The sequence below is a fragment of the Pongo pygmaeus genome, chromosome 8, assembly GCF_028885625.2.
Source record: "Pongo pygmaeus isolate AG05252 chromosome 8, NHGRI_mPonPyg2-v2.0_pri, whole genome shotgun sequence".
Taxonomy (NCBI): domain Eukaryota; kingdom Metazoa; phylum Chordata; class Mammalia; order Primates; family Hominidae; genus Pongo; species Pongo pygmaeus.
In genome coordinates, this window is record NC_072381.2 from 104,284,501 (window position 1) to 104,310,101 (window position 25,601).

Here is a 25,601-nt window from a genome sequence, read left to right on the forward strand (position 1 = left end):
GTAAAGGATTTTATTTCTCCTTCACTTATGAAGCTTAGTTTGGCTGGATATGAAATTCTGGGTTGAAAATTCTTTTCTTTAAGAATGTTGAATATTGGCCCCCACTCTCTTCTGGCTTGTAGAGTTTCTGCTGAGAGATCAGCTGTTAGTCTGATGGGCTTCCCTTTGTGGGTAACCCGACCTTTCTCTCTGGCTGCCCTTAACATTTTTTCCTTCATTTCAACTTTGGTGAATCTGACAATTATGTGTCTTGGAGTTGCTCTTCTTGAGGAGTATCTTTGTGGTGCTCTCTGTATTTCCTGAATCTGAATGTTGGCCTGCCTTGCTAGATTGGGGAAGTTCTCCTGGATAATATCCTGCAGAGTGTTTTCCAACTTGGTTCCATTCTCCCTGTCACTTTCAGGTACACCAATCAGATGCAGATTTGGTCTTTTCACATAGTCCCATATTTCTTGGAGGCTTTGTTCGTTTCTTTTTATTCTTTTTTCTCTAAACTTCCCTTCTCGCTTCATTTCATTCATTTCATCTTCCATCACTGATACCCTTTCTTCCAGTTGGTCGCATCGGCTCCCGAGGCTTCTGCATTCTTCACGTAGTTCTCGAGCCTTGGCTTTCAGCTCCATCAGCTCCTTTAAGCACTTCTTTCTATTGGTTATTCTAGTTATACATTCGTCTAAAGTTTTTTCAAAGTTTTCAACTTCTTTGCCTTTGGTTTGAATTTCCTCCTGTAGCTCGGAGTAGTTTGATCATCTGAAGCCTTCTTCTCTCAACTCGTCAAAGTCATTCTCCGTCCATCTTTGTTCCGTTGCTGGTGAGGAACTGCGTTCCTTTGGAGGAGGAGAGGCGCTCTGCTTTTTAGAGTTTCCAGTTTTTCTGCTCTGTTTTTTCCCCATCTTTGTGGTTTTATCTACTTTTGGTCTTTGATGGAAAAAAAAAAAGTGCACAACCTAGATCCCTCACATGAGCAGTTCACAATAGGGTTCACACTCCTATGATAATCTATTGCTGCTGACGATCTGACAGGAGGTGGAGCTCAGGCAGTAATGCAAGTGATGGGGAGTCGCTGTAAATAAAGATGAAGCTTCACTCGCTCACCCTGCCACTCACCTCCTGCTATGCAGCCTCATTCCTAACAGGCCATGGACTGGTCCTGGTCTGTGGCCTGGAGGTTGGGGACCCCTGTGCCAAACAATGGTCTTTGCCATGAAAGCACTTATAATACCATAATAGTAGCTTGAACAACATGATGTCAAGTGAGTCTTCCATCTCTAAAATGAAAATTAATTAAAATCTGTTCACCTATATTCCAAAATAGCCAAGCTTAGATCCTGGAGCTCTAGCAACAGGGACATTGGAGACATTGTTAGCTTCTATGGGATGTGCCTAATAGAGTCTGTCCTATTTAACAGCAAGAAAGGCATGCTCCATTCTTCTGCAATCATTTCACATTACCTACACATACACTCAAAATGTCTTAGTTTACTCTTCGGAACTTTTCCCAATATATTCTAACATAACATCCTAAATTTTATCCATCCATTTCCCAAATCAAACCCCATGCCCCAGTCATACTGGTCTATTAAATGTCTCTATAATTGATCATGTATATTCCCACCTCCACTTTTTTCTCATACCATTTCCCTAATGTGAAGTGACCTAACTAGCCTTCATCTATCAAATGTCTACCCATTTTTTAAAAATGTCTACTTCATTCATTCATCAAGTGTTATAACACATAGGGTCTAAGAACATAACACAGAACAAAGTTCCTTACATTCAAAGAAGAAGTTACAGACAATAAATTGCTAAACAAGCATAAAATGTGAAGAGAAAGGGGTTAGAAAGTGCTGAGGTCAGAGTGGGGACCGGTATTTTATTTAGATGGCCAGGAAAAAGCCTCTCTGATATATAAACAGATGCCTGAAGGAAATGAGAAACCACACAGGCATCTGAGGGAAGAAATTTTCAAGCAGGAGAACAGCTAATGCAAAGGTCCTTACATAAGAGCATGCTCTGTATTTTAAGGAAGAGCACAGAGGCCAATGAATATAACAAATAGGAGAGTAGGAGAAGAAAGGTCAGAGAGTGGGTAGACAGTGGGGAGTAAAGTGGGTGGTAGATGGCAGACTTTATAGCCTTGTAAGTCACTGCAAGATGGTAGCCTTCATCTGAGGGACAAGAGAAGCCACTAAGAGGTTTTGAGCAGAAGAGTCACATGGTTCAACTTAGGTTTAAAAGGATCCATGTATATATGCCAATGAAAGTAAAGGATAAAGGAAGGAAATTAAGTGTTGTAGGTTTTGGAGAGAAAAGAGAATAGGAGAATGGGTGGTGGACAAAAAAAAAAACAGTAAGATTGGTGGGCATCACCAACGCCTATTTTGGGTTAATGATCATGAAAGTAAAGTAAACCCAGTTAGCAAAGTCATGCTTCATCAACATAAAACTGGCTAGGAGCAGGTCTGAAGCAGGCTGCTCCCAGGTGGCTCCACTGCCTCCAAAACCCTCCCTGACCATTCTAGGCTTCAATCACCATTTTCATTTTATCAGTTCCACATACCTTTCTCTAAAGCCATATAGCACCAAAGCCTTTCCACTCATGTAGAAATGAATCAATTGCATCTTTTTCTTTATCTTGTCTTTCAAATCAAATTTTAATTTCCTTAAGGATAGAGACAAAATGTGACTACATATTCACAAAAACAGGATAAACTCATACGTAAGGCAACTTTTAAAAAGAAATGTTAAAAATGACAAAAATATATTTCACTGGATAAAATACTTTATTGTTCCCTTGGGCTTTAAGAAACTAGAATAGCCCCTTTTCCCTTTAGCTTTCTGCCTTCTTTAGGACTTGTCCTATAATTTAAATAGTTATTTTTTTCATAGTAACTGATTTGGGTTTTTAATAGAATTTCTTAGTAATAATTCTCTAAAAGGGCCAAAATAAGACATTTTAAAATAGAAAATGTTAATGTTTTCCAGAACACGGGCATGAGATTACGTTGCTGCTAATCATTTACTGGGGAGATCTATAGGGAAGCTGAGGCCATGAGGGTTTGATTTCCAAGCCACAGCTCAGCCTCTGTGTTGAATCATTGAAGCACAGTAGGATTTAATTCAATTCAATAGATTTTCATTGAGTACCTACTATGTACAAGGCATTGGGCTAGATCTGTCAAGGAAAGCACAAAGAAAAGTCTTGCAGTCAAGGATCTTATTATGCAAGAAATTATATACAAAAAATAGCAGAATGATGCCTATAAAGGAGGCACAAAGTACTTAAAGAAAGAAATAACATCTTTCTTCCCTACAAGTATTCTCAATGGTAGCCATGTGTACAGTAAGTTAAAATGTGATGCAGGAATCAAAACACCTTCATACTGTACTAGCCAGAAGCACAGGGTTTGAAGTTAGACAGCACTGGGTTCCAATCCTGGCTATAATTCTTTGCAGCTGTTTGACCTTGGACAAATTATTTAACTTCTCTGAGTCCCAGTTAGTTATGGGAATTACTACAGTTAACCAATATCCAGTTTCTAGTTCTGAGTACACAGGAGAATTGTATTTTCTTGTCCCTTCTTTGATTTCTTTGATCTCTATGAAGATTTCTCATATATTAAGTTAGCGCCATGGTCCCTCCATCCAGTCATTCATCAGTAAAAATTTAGGCTGTAAAATTCCTAAATACTGTGATCAGTGCTAAAATCGAGGAAATTACAAGGAGCACAGAGCAGGGAGTAACTAATTGCCTGGAAATGCTGGGTAATCTTTCACATAAGAGGTGCCTTTTGGCTAGGCCTTAAAAAATGAAGAGGGCTAGGGCATCTGAGCCAGAGAGAACTGCATATATAACATAAACATACAATTTCATATTCTGGAAAAGACAAATTGCTCAGACATATACAATGTTCCAAAGTGTCACAATGATTTGTTAAAATTGAATATGGTTGTCCTCTTGGACATCAACTTCAAAGTTTAGGCATGTCCCTGTCCCCTCTCTGTCACAGCCTAGTTTCCCTAGACTGCCATAGTAGTATATAGTTCCAATAACTCATGGAACTGCCATTCATTAAACCTTTCAAACTTTACTTTGAATATATTTTTATTTTTACTCTTCACTACCTCTTCAGTTAATACATTCCAGAAATTATGTAAAAGAGTTATTTCGTTTTAGTTAAGCTTCCATTTATTAAGGAAGCTTCAGTATTGGTCCTCTTACGCTACAGTACTGAGATCCAGCAACTAAGACTATGCTCACGTTGTCCATACTCTGGATACTTTAATGGATTGGTTACATTCCCTTTCAGCTTCATATATCACTTCCAATCTGTATAATTTTTTCCTGAACAGCATCTCCAACACTATCACACTTCCTTCTCACTCTGTATTAGTCGACCTTTCTGATTTCATAATTTTGAAGTATAGTGACCCAAAAATTATACATGGTGTCCTAGATAGAAGGGCACCAGTTTTACATAAGGATAAAACAGTGTTTTGCAGAGATTATCAACATACATACTTCTTTTGCCACAACAATGACATCTGGAACAGTATTCCATAGCTCTTGGTTTCCATGTTGGTAGCCACACTGAAGTTCACTATTATATTTCTGTCTGCCAGAATAGCACAGAAATTAAGCATGAAGGCTTTGAAGTCAGACTGCCTGTATTTAAACTCTTAATTCACCATTTTCTTGCCATCACCTTGAACTCAGCCTGAGGGTGGGGAAAATCCCAGTGTTAAACTCTGAAAATGACGCCAGCTGTGGGCTTACAACCAGAGAAGGTGCAGCTCCTCTCAGGTAAGCAGCATGGAGAAGAAGCTGTGGGGATTGTAATCTGCCCAAGTCTCAGTTTCACAGTAGCCCATAGAAGGGCAGTGGGTATTGTCCTAGGTATGTATAGGAGAGCCTAGCTTCCCTGTCCCTCCTCAACCAGACAGCAGCTGCAGCTACGTCAAGTCAAATTCAGCCTAAGGGCAGGGCACAGCCCAGCATTAAACTCTCAAAATGGCACCTTGGGCCTGCAACCAGGGAGAATGGGACCCTTCCCAAACAGGCATCATAGGAAAGTAGCTATGGGGCATGTGGTCTGCTCATGTTTCAGTCTCACAGCAGCCCACTGCAGAGCAGTGCATCTTGTCCTAGATATGCATAGTAAAGCCCGGTTTTCCTGTCTCTCCTTGGCCAGAGAGTGGCTATAGCCATGTCAGCCCAAACTCAGACCAAGAGTGAGGCACAGCTCAGTGTTGAATTCTCAGGTCCCTTGGTCATGGGACCAGAGAGGGTGGGTTCCCTCCTAAGCAAGCAGCGTGGGCAAGAGGCTGTAGGAATTGTGGTCCACTCGCATCTTAGTCTCAAAGCAATCTGTTGTAGGGTAGTGGGTATTGTCCTTGATATGCATAGGATAACCTGGTTTCCCTGTCCCTCCTTGGCAGAGTGGTGGCTATAGCCACATCAGCCCAAAGTGAAGCCAAGGGTAGGGTGCAGCCCAGCATTAAACTCTCAAAACAGCACCTTTGGGCCAAGACCTTAGTGGGTCTATGGCTTCTCATGTAGCCAAGATTGCAAAAGCCCATTTTTGATTCCTGGGGATTTCTCTGTCACTGTTTCCCCATGTCCAGGAGCTTTTCCCAACTCTCAGTCTGTTCCTGGCTGAGGAAGGTGCTTCGAACCCTCTCCTTACTTGCTTCTGGTGCTTCCCATCTCTTCTCTGGTGAATCCTAGCATTCTCTCCTAAATAATCTGTTCAAAATATATCTGCTGACTATTCTGGCTCCTCTACATGGAGAAGGTACATATTACCTGCATCTAGTCAGCCATCTTGTCTCCCAAAGTTGTATTTACCATCTTTAAGCCTTGGTTTCCTTACCTTTAAATGTAGATAATAATAATTCTACCTTATGAGTTTGATGATGCCTATAAACAATAAGCAATAGGTCTGCTACACATAGTAAGCACATAGTAAGCACATAAAGCACATAACAAGTATTATCAATTACTATTTTTATTATTATTTATTGCTGTAATATTAGGCCCATTCCTGATGTATCCCCTTTCAGGTTTGTTTTTTCAGTGTCCAGAAAAACTTAGTTCAAACTACCTCTTTGAAAAAGTCACCATTTATTCTCCTCTCCAGATAAATTTTTAAAATATTAAACCTAAGTTCTCTTTCTGCTCCATAGGAACCCTATTATACTTCCCCCTTAAGACAAATATTCTATTCACTTCTACTTATTAAAAAACACCATTGAGAAAATAAATAGACAAGTAATAGGCTAAGGCAAAAAATATTCACAACACTTATATCTGACAAAATTATATCCAGAACAAATAAGAAATTCTTAAAAATCAGTAAATAAAAAGCCAATAACCAACCCCCTCAAAAAAGAATCAAAAGAAAACCAGGCAAGACACTTGGACAGACACTTTACAAAAGAAAATCTATAAACGGACAATGAGTACATGAAAATGTGATCATGATTAGTCAACAGGAAAGCACACATTAAAAGCATACTGAAATTAAATGAAATGTGGTATCCTGGATTGGATCCTAGAACCAAAAAAAGACATTGGTAAAAACTAAGGAAACTCAAATAAAATCTATAGATTGATTAACAATATTATAACAATGATAATTTGTTTTGACAAATTAAATGCAATGTTGTGTCTTGGATTGGATCCTAAAACCAAAAAAAGAGATTGGTAAAAACTAAGGAAACTCAGATAAAATCTACAGATTGGTTAACGATATTATAACAATGATAATTTGTTTTGACCAACCTATCAATATACTAGTTTTGATTAATATAAAATGTTAATATTATGAAAAGTTGAGTGAAGGTTTATGGGAACTTGCAACTCTTCTGCAAATCTAAAATTGTTTGAAAATTAAAAGTTAAAATAACAAGATAACACTAAGCGCCCATTAGAATCAGTAAAAAAATTAATGTTGGTGGGGATATGGAGCAACCAGAACTTTCATATATTGTTGGTAAGAGTGTGAAATGGTAGAACCACTTTGGAAAATAGTTTGGCAGTTTCTTAAAACATTAAACATATCTCTAGCTACCCTAAGACTCAGAAATTCTGCTCCTAGATATTTTTATGAGAAAAATTAAAATCTATGTCTATAAAAAGTCTTAGGAATGTCCATAGAACCTTTACTCGTGATAAACAAATACTTTACAGTCAGTAAATTCAGATATCCATCAACAATTCAGACATCCACCAAAAGGTTAATGGATAAACTGTGGTATATTCATTTAATGGAACAGTACTCAGCAACAAAAAAAGGGATGAAGCATTTATATAAACAACATGAGTGAATATCAAAAACATTATGCCAAGTGAAAGAAGTCAGACACAAAAAAGTAAATGCTACATGATTCTATACATATGAAGCTCTACAATAGTCTAACATAATCTATAGTGATAGAAATCAGATGAGTGGTTGCTTAGAATTGGGACTAAGTAAGTGCTGACTGGGAAGGAGCATAAGGAAACTCTCTGGGAATGATGAAAACGTACTGGGTGCTGATAGTGTTAGGGTAACACAAGAGTATGCATTTGTGAAAACTGATCACTTAGGACCTTTACACTTCACTGTGTGTAAGTTATATCTCAATAAAAACATTTTTAATAATTTAAGTATGTATTTATTCCTTTTTATTTCCTGTCCCTAAAGTCCTTAGTCAATACAGACCTTTTTTTTTTTTTTTTTTTTTGAGACAGAGTCTCACTCTGTCGCCCAGGCTGGAGTGCAGTGGAGCGATCTCAGCTCACTGCAACCTCCGCCTGCCAGGTTCAAGCAATTCTTCTGCCTCAGCCTCCCGAGTAGCTGGGACTACAGGCACACGCCACCATGCCCAGCTAATTTTTTTTTTTTTCTATTTTTAATAGAGACGGGGTTTCACCATATTGGCCAGGCTGGTCTTGAACTCCTGACCTCGTGATCCACCCGCCTCAGACTCCCAAAGTGCTAGGATTATAGGCTTGAGCCACTGTGCCCGGCCAAAACAGACCTTTCTACTCCACACTCAATGCAATGACTACATCTTAGAGGCCTTTGATTAGAAGGCTTGTTATAGATTTTGAAAGTCTAACTGGATTATATACACTTATTCCCTTCAAAATAGCAACTTATCACAAACAGGAGACTGAAGGGACTGCAGTATTTCCAGCATTTGTATTTTAGATTTTGGCACATTTTCACACACAATTTAAGAATATACAAATAGCCCTCTTATCTGAAGGAATCCTAAGTGTTTCACAAACCTTCAAAACAGATTTTTAAACTATCTAATATTTTATAGGAAGAACATTTCATGCACACTAAAGTGCAGCCACATCTGGCCTGCAACATGGCAGCTGTTTAACAGCCATGACACCTCACAAAAGTTTAGGACAGGAAGTAAAGAATTCTACAGCCAACCAAAGTGAAGACGAGGAAGGTTGCAGAAGCAGAAAGCTACAATGGCTTGGGCTGGAGCACAGCCAGCATGATGTGGTTAACACATCTGTCGTAATGAAAAGCACAAGTGTCATTAGTGGTCAGAGCCTCATCTCACAGAAGGCATGTCCTACAGCACAGTGACCTTTTCCTTCCATTGGTGGCATTTCTAATACAACAGGAAAAATGCTCCCACTAGCCACGCCCAAAACATTCCTTCCTGAAGTCTCCATTCCAGGTACTACACTACATACAAGTTTAGCTGTGCTGAAATTTGAAAAGGTCTTTATCTTCATGTCAGAAGCTCAAGCCAACACTTAGGTGGATATATTTCATCACAGGCAAATAGAAAAGGGAAAGTTGTGATTTCGGTTAAGGGACTACAGGCAAATACATTATCATGCAAATACTCTCCTTTTAGATAGTTTTTAAAAACTTTTGTTTCATTTTGTTTTGCTAAATTAAAGAAGAAAATTTTCAGTGTTTTTTCCTGTGATAGCCTTAAAGTATCTTCCTGATGAAAGCTCAACTAGTTTCATTAAGCCTAGAGGAGAATTCTAGATGTAGAAGAGATTAAGAAGACCACGGATTTCTTCATGTGATTTTGGCTGGTAGTATCTGCCTAAGAAGGCTTCTTGTAAGAAGGGCATCAACATGCCTGTAAATAATCATCACACCTTGACTTCAGCTCCCTGGAAACATAGATTCTCCTTCATTTAGTTCCAAACTTTTCTGGATGCTAGACCTCAAATCATTTTTTCCAAACACAGGAAGTGAACCAGATCACTCAGTCCTCCAGCAACTCCCCCATCACTCTCAGGATTACATAAGAATTTGTATCTTGAATTTCCATGCCTCCCCCTTTATACTCATGTAGTCACTATTTAAAAAGCCAGGTAAAGATAACCCAGTACCCAGAGTTCTGTACTAAAATAAAAGGACTACCCATGCAAAAGGTATACTCTACTCTTTTACAAGGCATATGAGGCTGTAGAGACACCTCCTGGATCCCAAAGGATACTAATGAGACTCCAACCTTATCAAAGGACATGTTATTATTCCCCTTCAATTCTGCCCAAAGGGCAAGCCAAGTTAGAGATGGAATTCCATATAAGGCTGGAATTACATTTATCTGTTATTACTTGGATCCAAGTATATGGGTTTGTACATATGAGGAGAGGGGTTTCTTAGAATGAATGAGGTTTGTAGAAAAGGAGAGAAATTATTGCACTAAAACACTAATGCCATCAAATCAAATAATGTATCAGTTACTGGCCCAAAGCACACTGCTAAGTGGTATAGACTCTGTGTGTGTGTGTGTGTGTGTGTGTGTGTGTGTGTGCGCGTGTGTGTGTGCGTAAAGAGAGAAAAAGAGAGATCACAAGGAGCTAACTCATTATAATGGGCAATAAATATATGGAGGAAATATGAGTTTTGCAAACAATGCTATTGCAATTTGATTTTGGAAACTCAGATGCAACAAACATTTGTGGGCAATTTCCAGGTGCCTGAAGAGCTTACGTGTGCCTATTTATTTAATCTTCCCAACATCCTTGTGAAAGTAATTGTATACTCTTATTTTTATAGATGAGGAAAGAATGGTTGGCCAGGCAAAAGTGATTTATCCAAAGTCATTCATATGCAGACTAGAAGTAAGTCCTCCGAGTTCAATTCTCTTGTTTTTCTTTCCATGCACCATGCTGCTTTTTTATGTTGCCAGGTCTGTAATGAAGTAATCTCATTGGAAGTGAGATGTGAGCTGGGAATTGAAGGATATTCTGTGGAGAGGAACGGGAAAAGCATTTTAGGTAGGCAGACTAGACTCTATCATGATTTTCAAGCAGAAAAGCCCAAACAAAAGATCAGTTAAGTGGGCTATGAGGAAGCTTGCTTTAAAGGAAAGATTATATAGAAAAGAAGAGGGAACTAACACCCCAAAGATAGGCCTGGACAAAATCATGGAAAGATTTTACCATTAAGCTTAACAGTGTTGCCTTATTTTCTTGATAATGGGGAGCCACTACAGTTGTCTGAATGACATTTTTGAATTCACTTTTAAGAAATATCATCTGGTATTTGGAGTATGATAGATGAATTAGTAGAGAAAGAACAGAGAAACCAGTCTGAGGTATTTGTTTTAGCAGTGCAGATGTGAAATGGTAAACTAGGACAGAATGGAGAGAAAAATAAAAATAAAAACAATCCTTGGCATGCAGTAGACACTACTTAGTAAGTATAACATTTATAAAAAGGCAGAGCAGGGGGAAAAAAGTTAGTGTGAGGAGAGAGTCATTAGAACTTGTTAACTTACTGGCTATGGAAAACAAGAGAAAGTGTGTGTTAAATGTCACTCAAATGTCAGACCCAGACAACCTTGATGATAGTGGGATCATTAACAGAAGTAAGAAATTTAGAAGAATGGAACCAAATTTAAGAAAGAAAAATAACAGGTTAAGATTATGAAACACTAAATTTGAGACAACTCAGGGTGCCTCATGAAAATGTTTTGTGGACACAATTACCCAGGAGAAAGATCTGACTAGAAATTTAGATTTGTCCATCATCTTTACAGTGGTGGAACCAAAGTGGAAACAAAATCACCAAGAAAAATTGCATAGAGTGACAAGAGATAATGGCTAAGAACAGGGTGCAAGAACAAAACAAAGCATACACTCAGAGGTGCAAAACAGTATCGAATGTTGCATGCAAATCAAAGACACTAAGGCTGGGAAAAGACTATTTGATTTGACAATTAGGAGGTCATGGTGACCTTCAAGAGCTCAGATTCAGGCAAGTAATTAGGAAAATGCAGATTTCTGAGAGCTAAGGAGAATGTGAACTGAAAATGGAGGATGTAAGACAGATTACTTATTTGAAAAGATTGGCAGTAGAAGAAGAAAAAAAGAGGATTTTATATAATATGCCAAGCTTAATGTCTCTAGGAGAACTTTAACTTTTTCAGTCCATTATTTTAATTTTTGTTTTTATAGTAAAATTCTATTTTAAAGCACCACTATGCTACAACCTGAATTAAGCTATACCGTGGGTCAAATCCTGTCCTGTCCCCTGCGTGCACGGTCTTATATAGGATATATATATAGGTGTCTCAATACACCGAAGAAAGCATATGAGTATTAGGCTTGTCCACCCCATTCCTATCTGTGTTATTAAATAGTTGAACTGTAATTTGAATTTATAAAACTAATGTTGTTTCTTTGGGATTTTAATATGTTTATTATCTGAAATAAACAACCTCATTTCTCTAATCACCCTCTATTGACAACTTTACTAATTTGGTAAATTAGTAAATGATGATGATGTTGAAGTGTGAAAACCATATTGATATAAGATTTATATTTAAATCCAGATGTTTACACTTATTAAAGCACTATGAAGCCTTATGATTTATTTTCTCTCACTATAGGTCACAGCATATAGCTTAGAGAATACTTAAAAGAAGTAGGCTAATGCACTCATACTTCATTCCTGGAACCTTTGGTTCTAGTTTGACTAAATTTACCAATAAAATAAGCTTGATGGACATGTGCAAAACTCTAGTCAACATTCTTCACTGTAACAAAATTCTCTACTTATCTGCTTCCATGAGGTAGTCCTAGTGCTACCAACAAGAAATCTCTCAAGCACATAGCCATTTAAATAACTCAGGCCATGATTACATAAATTACTTTAGTCTAGGTTAGTAAAAAGAATAAAGACAAAATAGATCTTATCTTTAAATTTTTTCTTTCACCAAAAAAACTACTGACAGAAAAGATACTTTGTAATTAGTCAAGTGTCCAGGCAAGGAAACTGTAATGGCCAAAGGAACACAGCCACATAAACCCATGAATGTTCAGTAAAGGCTTGTTGACGGTACACACCATTGATGATTATACTTTAGGGTAAAGATAATGTTATGAGTAAAAAATATGACATAAATTTGAATCTTAAAATCCTGGAAATTATAATCCATCAAGCTATAGTACATTACTAAAAATCATAGAGAATGTTCTGATCAAGAGTCAGCAAATTTTTTTTTTCTGTAACAGGTCAGACTGTAATTAGTTTAGGCTTTACAGGCAATATGGTCTCTGTTGCAGTGAATTAACTCTGCCACTGTAGTGCAAAAGTAGCCATAAAGAATATATAAGATAATAACTGTGGCTGTGTTCCAATAAAACTTTATTTACAAACACAGATGGCAAAAGCAACTACTCATCAACAAAAATCTGCAATGAGGAGGTACATCAAAGAGACATGGGAGCCAACTGAAAGAGCTCCACATAACCAAATCTATAACAATTTGAACAATGAAACAGAGTAATATTATAATCCAAAATATAAAATAAATACCCATATTCACTATTAATAAGCAATTGATAAATAAATGGGGAGAAAAGACAAATATCTCATGCAGAATACAAATAATTGATGTAGATACTCCATCCTCATGGAGGTGGAGCATAACTCTCCACTCTTTAAGTGTGGGCTGCACATAGTAGTGACTTCCTTCCAAAAACTACGGTATGGATACCGAGGAAGGGTAAGTAACTTTACATTGGAGAAACCTGACAAACACTACCCCAGCCAGGTGATAAAGGCCAACATGAACAGTGATAAGTCACATTGATAGTGACTTATAACCAAATCTATAATCTCAGTTTAAATTGTAAGAAAAATAGCAGACCAATCTCATACAGACACCTGATAAAATACCTGACCAATATTCCTCAAAACTGTCAACATCATCAAAAATAAGAAAAGTCTGAGAAACTGTCAGTCAAGAGGAGCCTAAAGAGACATGATGACTAAATCTGGATGAGATCCCAAACAGAAAATGAACACATGTAAAAACTAGGTAAATATCTATAAAATATGGGCTTTGGTTAATTTTTTCAGATCAAAAAGTATGTTTTATTTTTATTTAACAGAAAAATAAAAATTACAAAATATGTATACAAAATGATGTTTTGAAATATGTATACATGGTGGAATGGATCAACTGAGCTATTAACATAAGTATTACCTCATATACCTATCTTTTTTTGTGATGACAACACTTAAAATCTACTCAATACATTGTGATTACCTACAGTTAACCATGTTGTACAATAGATCCTTTGTACATATACCTCCTATCTAACTGAAATTCTGTAATCTTTGACCAACATCTCCCCACCCTCCCTATCCTCTGGTAACCACCATTCTACCCTCTACTTCTCTGAGTTCATTTTTTCAGATTCCACATATATACTATGCAGTTTTTATCTTTCTTTGCCTCTTTATTTCACTTAATATAATGTCCTCCATGTTCATCCATGTTGCCACAAATGATAGGATTTCCTCCCTTTTTAAGGCTGAATAGTATTCTATTGTGTATATATACCACATTTTCTTTATCAATTCATTTGCTTGTGGACACTTAGATTGATTCCATATATGGCTATTATGGATAATGCTGCAATGAACATTTGAATGCAGGTATGTCTTCAATATACTGAATTCATTTCCCTTGAATACCCATTAATGAGACTGCTGCATCGAACGATAGTTCTATCTTCAGTTTTTTGAGGAATGTGCATTCTATTTTTCATAATAATCGTACACATACCTACCAACAGCATGCAAGCGTTCCCTTGACTCCACATCCTTACCAACAAGTTATCTTTGGTCTTTTTGATAATAGCAATTCTAATAGGTGTGAGCAGATATCTCACTGTGGTGTTAATTTGCATTTCTCTGATGGTTAAGCACATTTTTGTATGCCTGTTGGCCATTTTTATAGCTTATTTTGAAATATATCTATTCAGGTCCTTTGCCCATTTATTAATCAGGTTCTCCTCTTGCTATTGAGTTGAGTTCCTTACACATTTTGGATATGAACCCTTTACCAGATGGATGGTTTGCAAATATTTTCTGCCATCCTACAGGTTCTTTCAACATTCTGCTGATTTTTTTAGCTGTGCAGAAACTTTTTAGTTTGATGTAATCCCATTTGCCTATTTTTCCTCTTTTTGCCTATGCTTTTGAGGTCATAGCAATTTTTCCCTAGATTTTCTTCTAGTAACTGTAAAGTTTCAGATTCTAAATTTAAGTCTTTTATCCATTTTGAGTTGATTTTTGTATATGTTGTGAGACAAGGTTCTAATTTCATTCTAGTGCATGTGGAAATTCAGTTTTCTCAACACTATTTGATTTGATATAAGTATAGTTACCCTGCTCTTTTTCATTTGTTTGTTTCCATTTGAATGGAATATCTTTTTTCATCGCTTCACTTTCAGCCTGTATGCCCTTAAAGGTGAAATAAGTCTCTTGTACACAGCACATAGTTGGCCCTGCTTTTTTTAAATCCATTCAGCCCCTCTATGTCTTTTAATAGGAGAATTCAATCTACTTACATTCAAGGCAATTATTAATATGTAAGGGCTTATTACTGTTATTTGTTATTGTTTTGTTTTTTTATTTTGTTTTATTTTGTTTTTTTTGTAGAACCTCTTTTCTTTCTCTCTTGCTGTCTTCCTTTGCAGTTAAGTGATTTTTCTCTAGAAGTATGCTTTAATGTCTTACTTCTGATCTTCGGTGTATCGATTATAGGTTTTTGCTTTGTGGTTACATTGAGGCTTACATAAAACTTTATAGTTGTAACAGGCTATGTTAACCCAAAAATTTGATTGCATTAAAAAAAATAAACACTTTCATTCCTCCTCCAATATTTTATGTTTTTGATGTCACTGTTTACATCTTGTTATAGTGTGTATTCCTTAAGAAATTTTTGTAGCTATTAATCTTTGTAATAGTTTTGTCTTTTAACCTTCATACTAAAGATATGTGATTTACATATTACCTTTATAGTATTAGAGAATTCTAAATTTGACTGTGTATTCACTTTTACTAGTGACTTTTATACCTTCATAAGTTTTTGTATCACCAATTAGTGTGCTTTCCTTTCAACTTGAAGAACTACCTTTAGTATGTTTTATAAGACAGGTCTGGTGGTGATGAACTCCCTCAGCTTTTATTTGTCTGAGAAAGTCTTTATCTTGCCTTCATTTCTGCAGGACAGATTTGCTGAATACACTACTCTTGGCCGGCAGGGTTTCTTTTGTCCTTTAGTACTTTGAATATATCATCCCACTATCTCCTGCCTATAAAGTTTCTGTTCAGAAGTCCACTGATAGCCTTATTGGAACTCCCTTATATGTGATCTGCTTCTTTTTCCTTGCTGCTTTCAGGATCTTCTCTTTGTTTTCGATTTTTAACAGTTTTATTATAATATGTCTTGGCATAATCTTGTGTGAACTGAATTTGATTGAATACCTTTGACCTTCTTTTACCTAGATCTCTGGATCTTCATGTGTTTTCCCAGATTTGAAAAGTTTTCTGTTACTATTTCTTTGAGTAAGCTTTTTACCCCATTTGTCTTTCTCTTCTCCTTGAAATCCTATAACTCAGACATTTGCTCTTTTTACATTGTCCCATAAATTCTGGAAGTTTTCTTCACTCCTTTTCTTTTTAATTTTTATCATTCGACTATATATTTTCAAATAATCTGTCTTCAAGTTCACAGATTCATTCTTCTGCTTGATCAATTCTGCTATTGATGCTTTCTATTGCATTTTTCACTTCATTCATTGTATCTTTCAGCTCCAGAATTTCTGTTTGACTTTTAAAAACAATTTCAATCTCTCTGTTAAATTTCTCATTTTGGTAGTTTACTATTTTCCTGATTTCATACAATTTTTTTCTGTATTTTCTTTAATTTTGCTGAGCTTCCTTAAGACAATCATCTTGAATTGTTTTTTAGGCAGTTCATAATCTCTATTTCTTTGAGGGTTAGCTACTGGGAGATTATTGTACTCTTTTGGTGGTGTTATATCTCCTTGGTTTGTCATGTTTCCTCTTATCTTACATTGAAGTTTGCACATGGAAAGAAGTTGGAATTCACTCTAGTTTTTGCTGACTGGCTTTGTATGGGAGAGCCCTTCCTTTTCAGTCCATCCAGAGATTCTGAGTAAGTTGTCTTGTATTCTAAGTAAGTTGTCCATAGGTGAGTTTACTGCTGGAGTCTTTGGACAGGTAGCCTCGTAAGTGGGTCAGCAGGTGGGTGGGCCTGGAACCTGGTTCCATGGGGTTAAGCCTAGGGCCTAAACACACCAAAGTGGACCTGTTGATTGGTTCCTCAGAAGTAGACCTGGAGCCTAGGTCACAGAGGGTAGGCCTAGAACCTATTTTTCCAGGGGCTTCCCTGAAGCCCGTATCCACATGAACTGATCTGGCACTGGGGTGGTCTCTGAGCCTGAGTTTGCAGGGGTCAGCCAGGTGCTGGGTTGGTCCTGGGAACTGAGTCCACAGGGGCTGGCTTGGAACTAGAGTGGGGATGGGACACAAGGGTGATCCTGGGTTCTGGATCTGTAAGGTGGTCCTAGAGTCTTGATCCATGGGGACCAGTCTAGAACCAGAGTCTGTTGGAGCAGGCCTGGACCCTGGATCTGTTGGACCTTGTGGCCACAAGGACTGCCCTGGAGAATGGCACCACAGGGACAAGTCTGGCACTGAGCAGGCCCAGAGCCTATGTCCACAAGAGCTTGCCTTGTATCTGATGCCAGAGGCTATGACCTGGTGCTAGACTGAGATTAAAGCCTGTAAAGCCTGCAACCATCCTGGCTTTGGCAGTCATGGGCCATTATGGCTCCAGGTTTCAAAATCTAGGGCAGAACTGAAGCCTGGGGTCCCAGAAGCTGGCCTGGCACTGGGTGGGCCTAGAACCTATATCTGTGATGTCCAGCTTGGTGGTTTGGTCCATAGATACCAGCTTGATGACTAGGGCTTCAGGGGCTGGCCTCATGCAGGGGTGAACCTACAGCCCAAGTATGTAGAGTTTGGCCTGGTGCTATGTCGTGCCTGAAACCCAGGGCCACCTCAGTGCTGGTACCAATCTCAGGCCTGGGGCTGCTGGGGTAGGCCTGGTATTGGGGCAGCCCCAAGTCCTAGTGTGCAAGGCAGGCCTGGAGCCAAGGGCTGCAGGATTCTGTCTTGTGGCAGGGTGGCCTTGGAAGCTCAATTTACAGGTACTATTCTGGAGCCTGGGGCTTCCAGAGCTGGCCTGGGGCTAGGTGGGTCTGGAGCCTGTTTCTGCAGAAGCCAGCCTGGAGGCTGTGTCCACAGGTATTGGCCTGAAGACCAGGGCTTCAGGGGCCAGTCTGGTGCTGGGGCAGGCCTGAAGCCTGGGATTGTTGATACTAGCCCACTGCTGGCGGTGGCCTGGAGCCTAGCACTGTGGGGATCAACCTGGTATAGGGTAGCACATAGAACAAGTCCTCCAGGTAGACCTGGAGTGTAGAGCTTCAGGATCTGGTCTGACACCAAGATGAGCCTAGACATTCAGTCCACACACACCAGCCTGGAGTCCGGGGCTGTGAGGGCTTGTGTGGCACTGGGTTTTACTGGGGCAGGGCTAGTGTTGGGGTCCCATGCAGCATCCGATGCTCACTTCCCTCTCCCTACCCCAAGGAGAGAGTATCTATCTCCACATTGTGTTGCCTGGAATTGAGGGAGGAGAGATGCAGGTGATGTAAAACTGTCTTTCCTACCCACTTCAATGTGTCTTTTCTTATTTCTGTGCTATACTTAAGTGCTGAAATCTCTCTCCTGGCTTCTGTTGCTGATGTAAAGGAATTTTCATGCATGAATAGTTGTTCAAAGTGATGTTTTTGCAGAGGATGATCACTGGAAGGTCATATTCTGCCATCTTGCTGACATCAATCTGGACTTTAGTTAATTAAAATATATATAAATAAGAGATGGCAGGCCAGATTTTGCCTAGAGGCCATAGTTTTCTGAATCCAGTCTGAGTTAATTGCCATATTTACTAAAGGTCATGATGGTCTCCTACAGTCATAACACAAAACAGAAATAGATGACAAAATGAGAGCAGGGCCTTTAGAGTCTAGCCCCTTATTTCACATCTGAGAAAGCAGGAGCAGTAAGGTTAAGTTTCTTACCTAGGTCCAACCAGTCTGTAAGCAGTGGACCTAAAGCTGAGATTCAGGGTCCAACTTCCTGGCTAATGCTTTTTATACTACATGATGCTGCCGCCCTCTCCCCATTCCCTGTATGCATAATTCCAAGTCACTCAAGAAAAAGAGAAGCACTTTGGCAATTCAACTGACTTATGCAGTCCAAAAAAGAAAATCCTAGTATGACTTCTTGCTTTCTTCCCAGATAAGGTTTTTTCCCTAAGTTCTTGCAACTGAAAGCTAGAACCCATAGAACACCAGAGCTCAGAAGGACTGACTCCTCACTGCTTTCCATCTCCTGATCTTGTTTACATGTGTTTATCTGCAAAATTTTCATGGAATAAGAGAAAATGAGTGCTTAAACTTCCTAATAAAATCTGTGCCCCAGCATGAGTCATTGTTTTCTTTTTTTACACTAGCAAGGGTAAAGCCTTCTGGTTTTAATAACTAATACTGCTGAGTTCAATAAAAAGCACTTAATTTAATTTAATCCAAACCTTGATCAATGCCAGCTTCCCCTGGAATTTTATCTTTGTTTTAATTTGAGTCTTTATGTTCAGAAAAATGAGAGGCCAAAAGGAAAGAAACAGAAGTCAATTAGCTTGTAGGCTTGTTTCTAGACAAAGGACATGAAAATACAAGATTGACAGGTAAACTCCAAGGCTATAATGTTTCTGCCCCACTGGACAATCTTTTCCTGGCAGAATTAATGTTTTCTTTAATCCTGAATAAAGAAACTGAACAATTCACAGCCTCATTTGGAAAATGTTTTTAAACAAAATATTACAAAGCCAATTAGCCTCAGATTTCTAAACTAGAAATATATTGCCTTTAATGTGTCAATAATCGAGAGATATGCTACTGTAAAATTAGATACAGAAACCCTCAAGTCCATCTGTTTCAATTCTAAAGCAGCCAGACTCAGTGCTTAAGGGACTGAAATGTATATAGGAAATAAAATGAAGCACCCCTGAAGATAGTTTTGATAAACTTTTCTTAAATGATCCCTTTATTGTCACAACAGAGTTCAGTCCTATTTCTAAAAACATCCATCATTGTAGAAGAATTGCAATTTACTATTAACTGAAACCACTTTCATAACTTCAACCTGAAAATTCTTGCTGCTCTGTTTGAACCAAAAACTTTGCAACGGTTGAGGGGAATTATGAAAACCTACATTTTTGGTTCAATTATGTAGTTTTTCAGTGCAAAAGCTTTTAGAAATGTTCTAAAGGCTATTAAAAGAGAACTGAGGCCAGACACAGTGGCTCATCTATAATCCCAGCACTCTGGAAAGCTGAGGTGGGAGGATTGCTGGAAGCCAGGGGTTCACGACCAGCCTGAGCAACATAACAAGGCCCAGTGTCTACAAAAAAAAAAAAAAAAAAAATTGCCAGGTATGCTGGTACATGCCCTGTAGGCCTAGCTACTCAGGAGGCTGAGGTGGGAGAATTGCAAGAGTCCAGGAGTTTGAGGCTGCAATGAGCTATGATTGCAACACTGCACTCCTGCCTGGATGACAGACTGAGATCCAGTCTCAAAAAACAAACAAAAAAAGCAGGACTGAGCATCAGGGATAGCATTCAGTCTCCCCCCAGAGCTGGGTTACTACTGGCAGCCACATCTCCTTGCCACCGTCTGGAAGTACTGATTCAACAGTGGACCAGAGGGAAAAGGCAGCCAGTTTCTTGTAGAATTCTAAACTTCAGTTCCTGTAGCACCTGGTTTCCATAGGGGTTTCATGTCCAAGTCTGATTAAACCACAATTCATAGACTATAGAATGCTGACCCTGGGAGGAGACAAAGAGCATCTAAGCCAGTGATTCACATATTTACGGATTTCAGGACCAGTAATATTTCAAAAAGAAAAATATCAGGGCACCAAAATAGAGTTGCTCATTTTTTTCATAGTCATTTGCTTTTGCAAAACAAAGACATTTAATATAGCAACTACCATTAATTATCAACATCATTTCATAACTTCAATAACAAAAATGTAGGAAGGACATAAACTTTGAACTTAAAAATTAAATAAATTTAGTTTCATAAAAACTCATCACTTGGTTCTTATTTTGTCCCAAGTTGCTAAAACCTTCATTATAAACTGAAATTCATTTATAGAGCATCGCTTGGGAACAATTAGCCAGTTTAATTCTTAATAGCAGACCCTTAGAACCCTCTCTGTTGTGACCACAGCTGTTCTCCAATAAACTAATAATCTAAAACTCAGTGAGATTCTTTAAGGAATGAGATGATTTACTGTGCTTAAAGAGGACATCAAATGAAACCTGTAGCAACCATTGTTTTGGAAAGCCAAAAGACCGGAAGTAAACTAAATGTGTTTATTTTTTATTCTTTTATCTTTGAAAATCCTTTAGCATAAAACATTATAAAAGGTAAATAAAACATACTTGGGGAAAAATGACCATGAAATCAGCCTGTTTGGGAATCTTCACCTTCACATAGAAGCAATAATAATGTTAATGATATACTTTCCTGAGCTTGGGAAAAAGCAGGCTCATGAATTGCAGCCTTGTGAAAGAGGGATTTACTTGACTCCTATTGATTCCAGAGATCAGAATTACCATAAATGGGCAGAAATTTTAAGAGCAGCAGTATATAGATAAAGATAAGAACTTGTTTTTAGAGGCATAACTTCCTAAGTAAATTCAAAGATGACTCGGCAACTTCATGGTATGGGAGGCCGACCTATTCTGGAAGTGCTTAAGCAAAACCTGGTTAACAATTTGGCAGCTTTACTGAAAAGGGAAGTCAAGGTAGTAGATTGGCTCAGACAATGTCTGAGAAGCCATCTAACTCTAAGAATCTAGGATTCCTTTCCCATCCCAGCCCTTACCAGCCAAAAGGCAATAAAAGATTAGTCAAATACTCAAGAATAGACACAAAATTCTCATGAGGATGAATATTAATTGCACAATTTCAGAACACTGACAACTCAGTAATCATCAGTCTTTTTTTTTAACTTTTAAGTTCAGGGATACATGTTCAGGTTTGTTACATATGTAAACTTGTGTCATGGGGGTTTGCTGCACAGATTATTTCATCATCCAGGTATTAAGCCTAGTACCCATTAGTTATATTTCCTAATCCTCTCCCTCCTCCCATCCTTCACCCCTCTGTAGGCCCCAATGTGTGTTGTGTTCCTCTCTATGTGTCCATGTGTTCTCATCATTTAGTTCCCATTTGTAAATGAGAACATGAGGTATTTGGTTTTCTGTTCCTGTGTTAGGTTTTTTTTTTTTTTTGGTAATTTAGGATTTACTTTTGTAAAACCATGTAGACAAATATTAAATGTTATGCTTGCATTTTGAACATTATAAATATGAAACACAAAACATCCAATGTTAAATACTGATCTACTATGCCTGATCTGGATTTAGATATTGAGTATTTCACATTTTACAGAAAGGAATTTTCAAAGTTTGATCAATACTTATAGTATGTACTATTATTCAGCAAAATCTTCTTGAAATTTAAAAGGTTGATATTAAAAGTAGTTATTTTTTCTTAAATATGCTAAAACATATCAGTTTGGATTAACCTTCAGATTTTCAGGCCATGAAAGATATACAGGCTGGGCGCAGTGGCTCATGCCTGTAATCCCAGCACTTTGGGAGGCTGAAGCGGGCGGATCACGAGGTCAAGAGATAGAGAACATCCTAGACAACATGGTGAAACCCCGTCTCTACTAAAAATACAAAAATTAGTCAGGCGTGGAGGCGTGTTACTGGTAGTCCCAGCTACTCGAGAGGCTGAGGCAGGAGAATTGCTTGAACCCGGGAAGCAGAGGTTGCAGTGAGCCAAGATCGTGCCACTGCACTCCAGCCTGGCGACAGAGCAAAACTCCGTCTCAAAAAAAAAAAAAAAAAAAAAATGCTCTAAGCAAGCATAAAGGGTGTTTTGGGTCAAGTTACTTCTTAGTACAAATAATACATTGTATCAATCAATCTTTAAAAGGAATTCTTAAAAGCATTCAAAAAACGCTTGCATTTTATAATTGTCAAACAATGTATTTATATTACAGAAGATACAACAAATTTTACGTAATAAAAAATCTCACACTATATTCTCAGTCCTAAAATAAAAAAGAAATATGCAAGTTAAAGAATTATCAATGTTGTTCAGAAAACATACCTTACTTTTGCTTTGAAATTCACTTTAACTGCCTGACATATAATTTAATATTTAAAAATAATATAGAAAAATTATTTTATAATATTTATAGAATATTAATTCTCTGAGTAGACATGTTTCACACAACAGTTTCCAATTAATGCAGATAATTCATTTGATAATTTTAATCACAACTTATGATACACTGATTAATGGATTAAAAATTTATTCAGTAATTTAGATGCCATAAGAACCATTGAGAGTAATAATCTGATAATTACTCATTGTACAATCCTGCCCATTAGTAATACTAAGCCAAGAATCTGATCGCTATCACATTCTGTTGAATTATGTTTCCATCTGTGTGATTGGTCAACAACAAAAAATAGATACACAATATCATGCTTTTTCCTTTTCCTTTTTTTTTTTTAACAAGCAGCTCAATGATTTGGAGGGTTGGTTAATACAATACAGAGAATATAGGGAGAAAGTATAAAATGGCACCTAGCACCAATGCCAGTACTTACCTCATTATGGTTATAGGTAAGGATATTATTAATATTTGTGTTATTCGCTTTTCTTTAGAACATAAATCAAAGCCATTAACTTGAACTTGAGGTATATACACAATACATATACAACCTTATGCAAAATACTTCCCATAAGTAACATTATATTTTAAAATATTGGAAACTGAATATCTGTGCTGATTTGTATTTTGACTTAACGGACCAAGAAGAGAATAACATTCAACTAGGGAGGGTTATACTGATAATAAAGCTCTCAAAATTCAAAATGTCTTCCTCCCCCTTTGTACTTACCAGAGGCTACACAATGTCCTGAGAGGATTCATTACGAAAAAAATGTCATTCACAGCTTTAATAACTTCACTTTGGAAAAAAATAATGAGAAAGCAGATTGGAAGGTGAGACTTCATCTTTGTTTTCAAATAAGTGGTCTTAATTTTTCTTCTCATAGAAAAAGTTTAAATCAGTTGATTATAAATATATCTAAATCTTTAATTGCTGTAGCTTTCAGGTAAAGTTTAGCACTTCATTTATACAAACTCTATGAGAAGAGGTCAGTAGAGATCATCTAATCTTAAGTCGTGACCAACCATTCAAGTCCTTGGCACAATCCCTCACCAGTTAGAGAACAGCATGCCTGGATATGCCACTGGTGATCTTTAATAGATGTTAGCTTCACAAACTGGGAGATTCTGCTACAGTTATGCATTTTTTAACATCTTGTTTATTAGCAAAAATCAGCAATCCAGCTTTTCTTAGGTCCTCATGTGCTAACATTTTATAGAGTTCTCTAGTTACAGAAACCCTCTCTCTGTCTGTACTGTTCACAACAACTATACAGACTCTGTGTTAGTACAGTAAGTGTTTCAGGAAGAACGAAGAGATTCTTGGCCACCAATACCCCACATTAGGAAACGTATATTATTATGATTATGATTATGATTATTATTGTTATTTAAGACACAGTCTTGCTTTGTCACCCAGGCTGGAGTGTAGTGGGGCGATCTCGGCTCACTGCAACCTCCGCCTCCTGGGTTCAAGCAGTTCTGTCTCAGCCTCCTGAGTAGCTGGTATTACAGGTGCGTGCCACCATGCCCAGCTAATGTTTGTATTTTTAGTACAGACGGGGCTTCACCATGTTGGCTGGGCTGGTCTCGAACTCCTGACCTCAGGTGATCCACCCACCTCAGCCTTCCAAAGTGCTGGGATTACAGGCGTGAGCTATCAGCTGGAAACGTATATTATGAATCACTATCTCTTTTACATTACTTCCTGTTGTAGGAGATGTACAACTTCATTCATAGAAAATTGTTAAAGGATGGTAGTTTTCCCTGCACTATCCAGCCCAATAATGATACTTTTGTGCTCCTGGTGATTGAACAGTCTCCATATCCTGGTGAAGAGAATTCCCATTCTCAGGCAGTGGACCCCGCCTCCAGACACCCAGACCACCTGGCCTCCCTGGCTCAGGCTAAGGGGGTGGCAGAGAGAGAGAGACACTGGAGCCTCTGTCTCTGCAGCTGTTCCTGCCCTGGTTGCTGGCCCACTTCCAGAGAACCAGAGGGAGGCCAAAACCCAGGTCACCCTGCCACACACGAGGCCCTGCTACCGCCAAGCACTCACCTGGCTCGTGGACATTGCCACCAAGTTGTCTGCAACGAGCCTCACAAGCCACCGTCCTCCCCCTACATCTGTTAGTTTGCTAAGGATAATGGCCTCCAGCTCTATCCATGTCCCTGCAAAGGACATGATCTTATTCTTTTTATGGCTGCATGGTATTCCATGGTATATATGTACCATGTTTTCTTTATCCAGTCTATCATTCATGGCCACTTAGGTTGATTCCATGTCTTTGCTATTGTGAATAGTGTTGCAATGAACATGTGCATGCATGTGTCTTCATAACAGAATGATTTGCATTACTGAGTATTCCCATACTCAGTAATGGGATTGCTGGGTTGAATGGTATTTCTGTCTTTAGGTCTCTGAGGAATCGCCACACTGTTCTTCACAATGGATTAACTATTTACACTCCCACAAACAGTGTATAAGTGTTCCTTTTTCTCCACAACTGTCACCAGCATATGTTATTTTTTGACTTTTTAATAATGGTCATTCTAACTGGTGTGAGATGGTATCTCATTGTGGTTTTGATTTGCGTTTCTCTAATGATTGGTGATGTTGAGCTTTTTTTTTCACAACTGTCGGTCGCATGTTTGTCTTCTTTTTAAAAGTTTCTGTTCACGTCCTTTGCCCACTTTTTTATGGGCTTGTTTTTTTCCTGTAACTTTGCTTAAGTTCCTTGTAGATGCTGCATAGTAGACCTTCGTTGGATGCATAGTTTGCAAAAATGTTCTACCATTCTGTAGGCTATTTACTCTGTTAATAGTTTCTTTTGCTGCGCAGAAGCTCTTTAGTTTAATCAGATCCCACTTGTCAATTTTTGCTTTAGCTGCAATTGCTTTTGGCGT

General features: G+C 38.1%; 1 protein-coding gene and 1 pseudogene across 2 annotated transcripts in view; both read right to left on the bottom strand.

Annotated features, from left to right (window-relative positions):
• HPSE2 (heparanase 2 (inactive)) overlaps positions 1–25,601 on the bottom strand; it is a 741,938-nt gene that overhangs the window by 521,193 nt on the left and 195,144 nt on the right. The window lies entirely within an intron of this gene.
• Positions 16,169–24,543, bottom strand: LOC129006487 (ADP-ribosylation factor-like protein 5A; annotated as a pseudogene).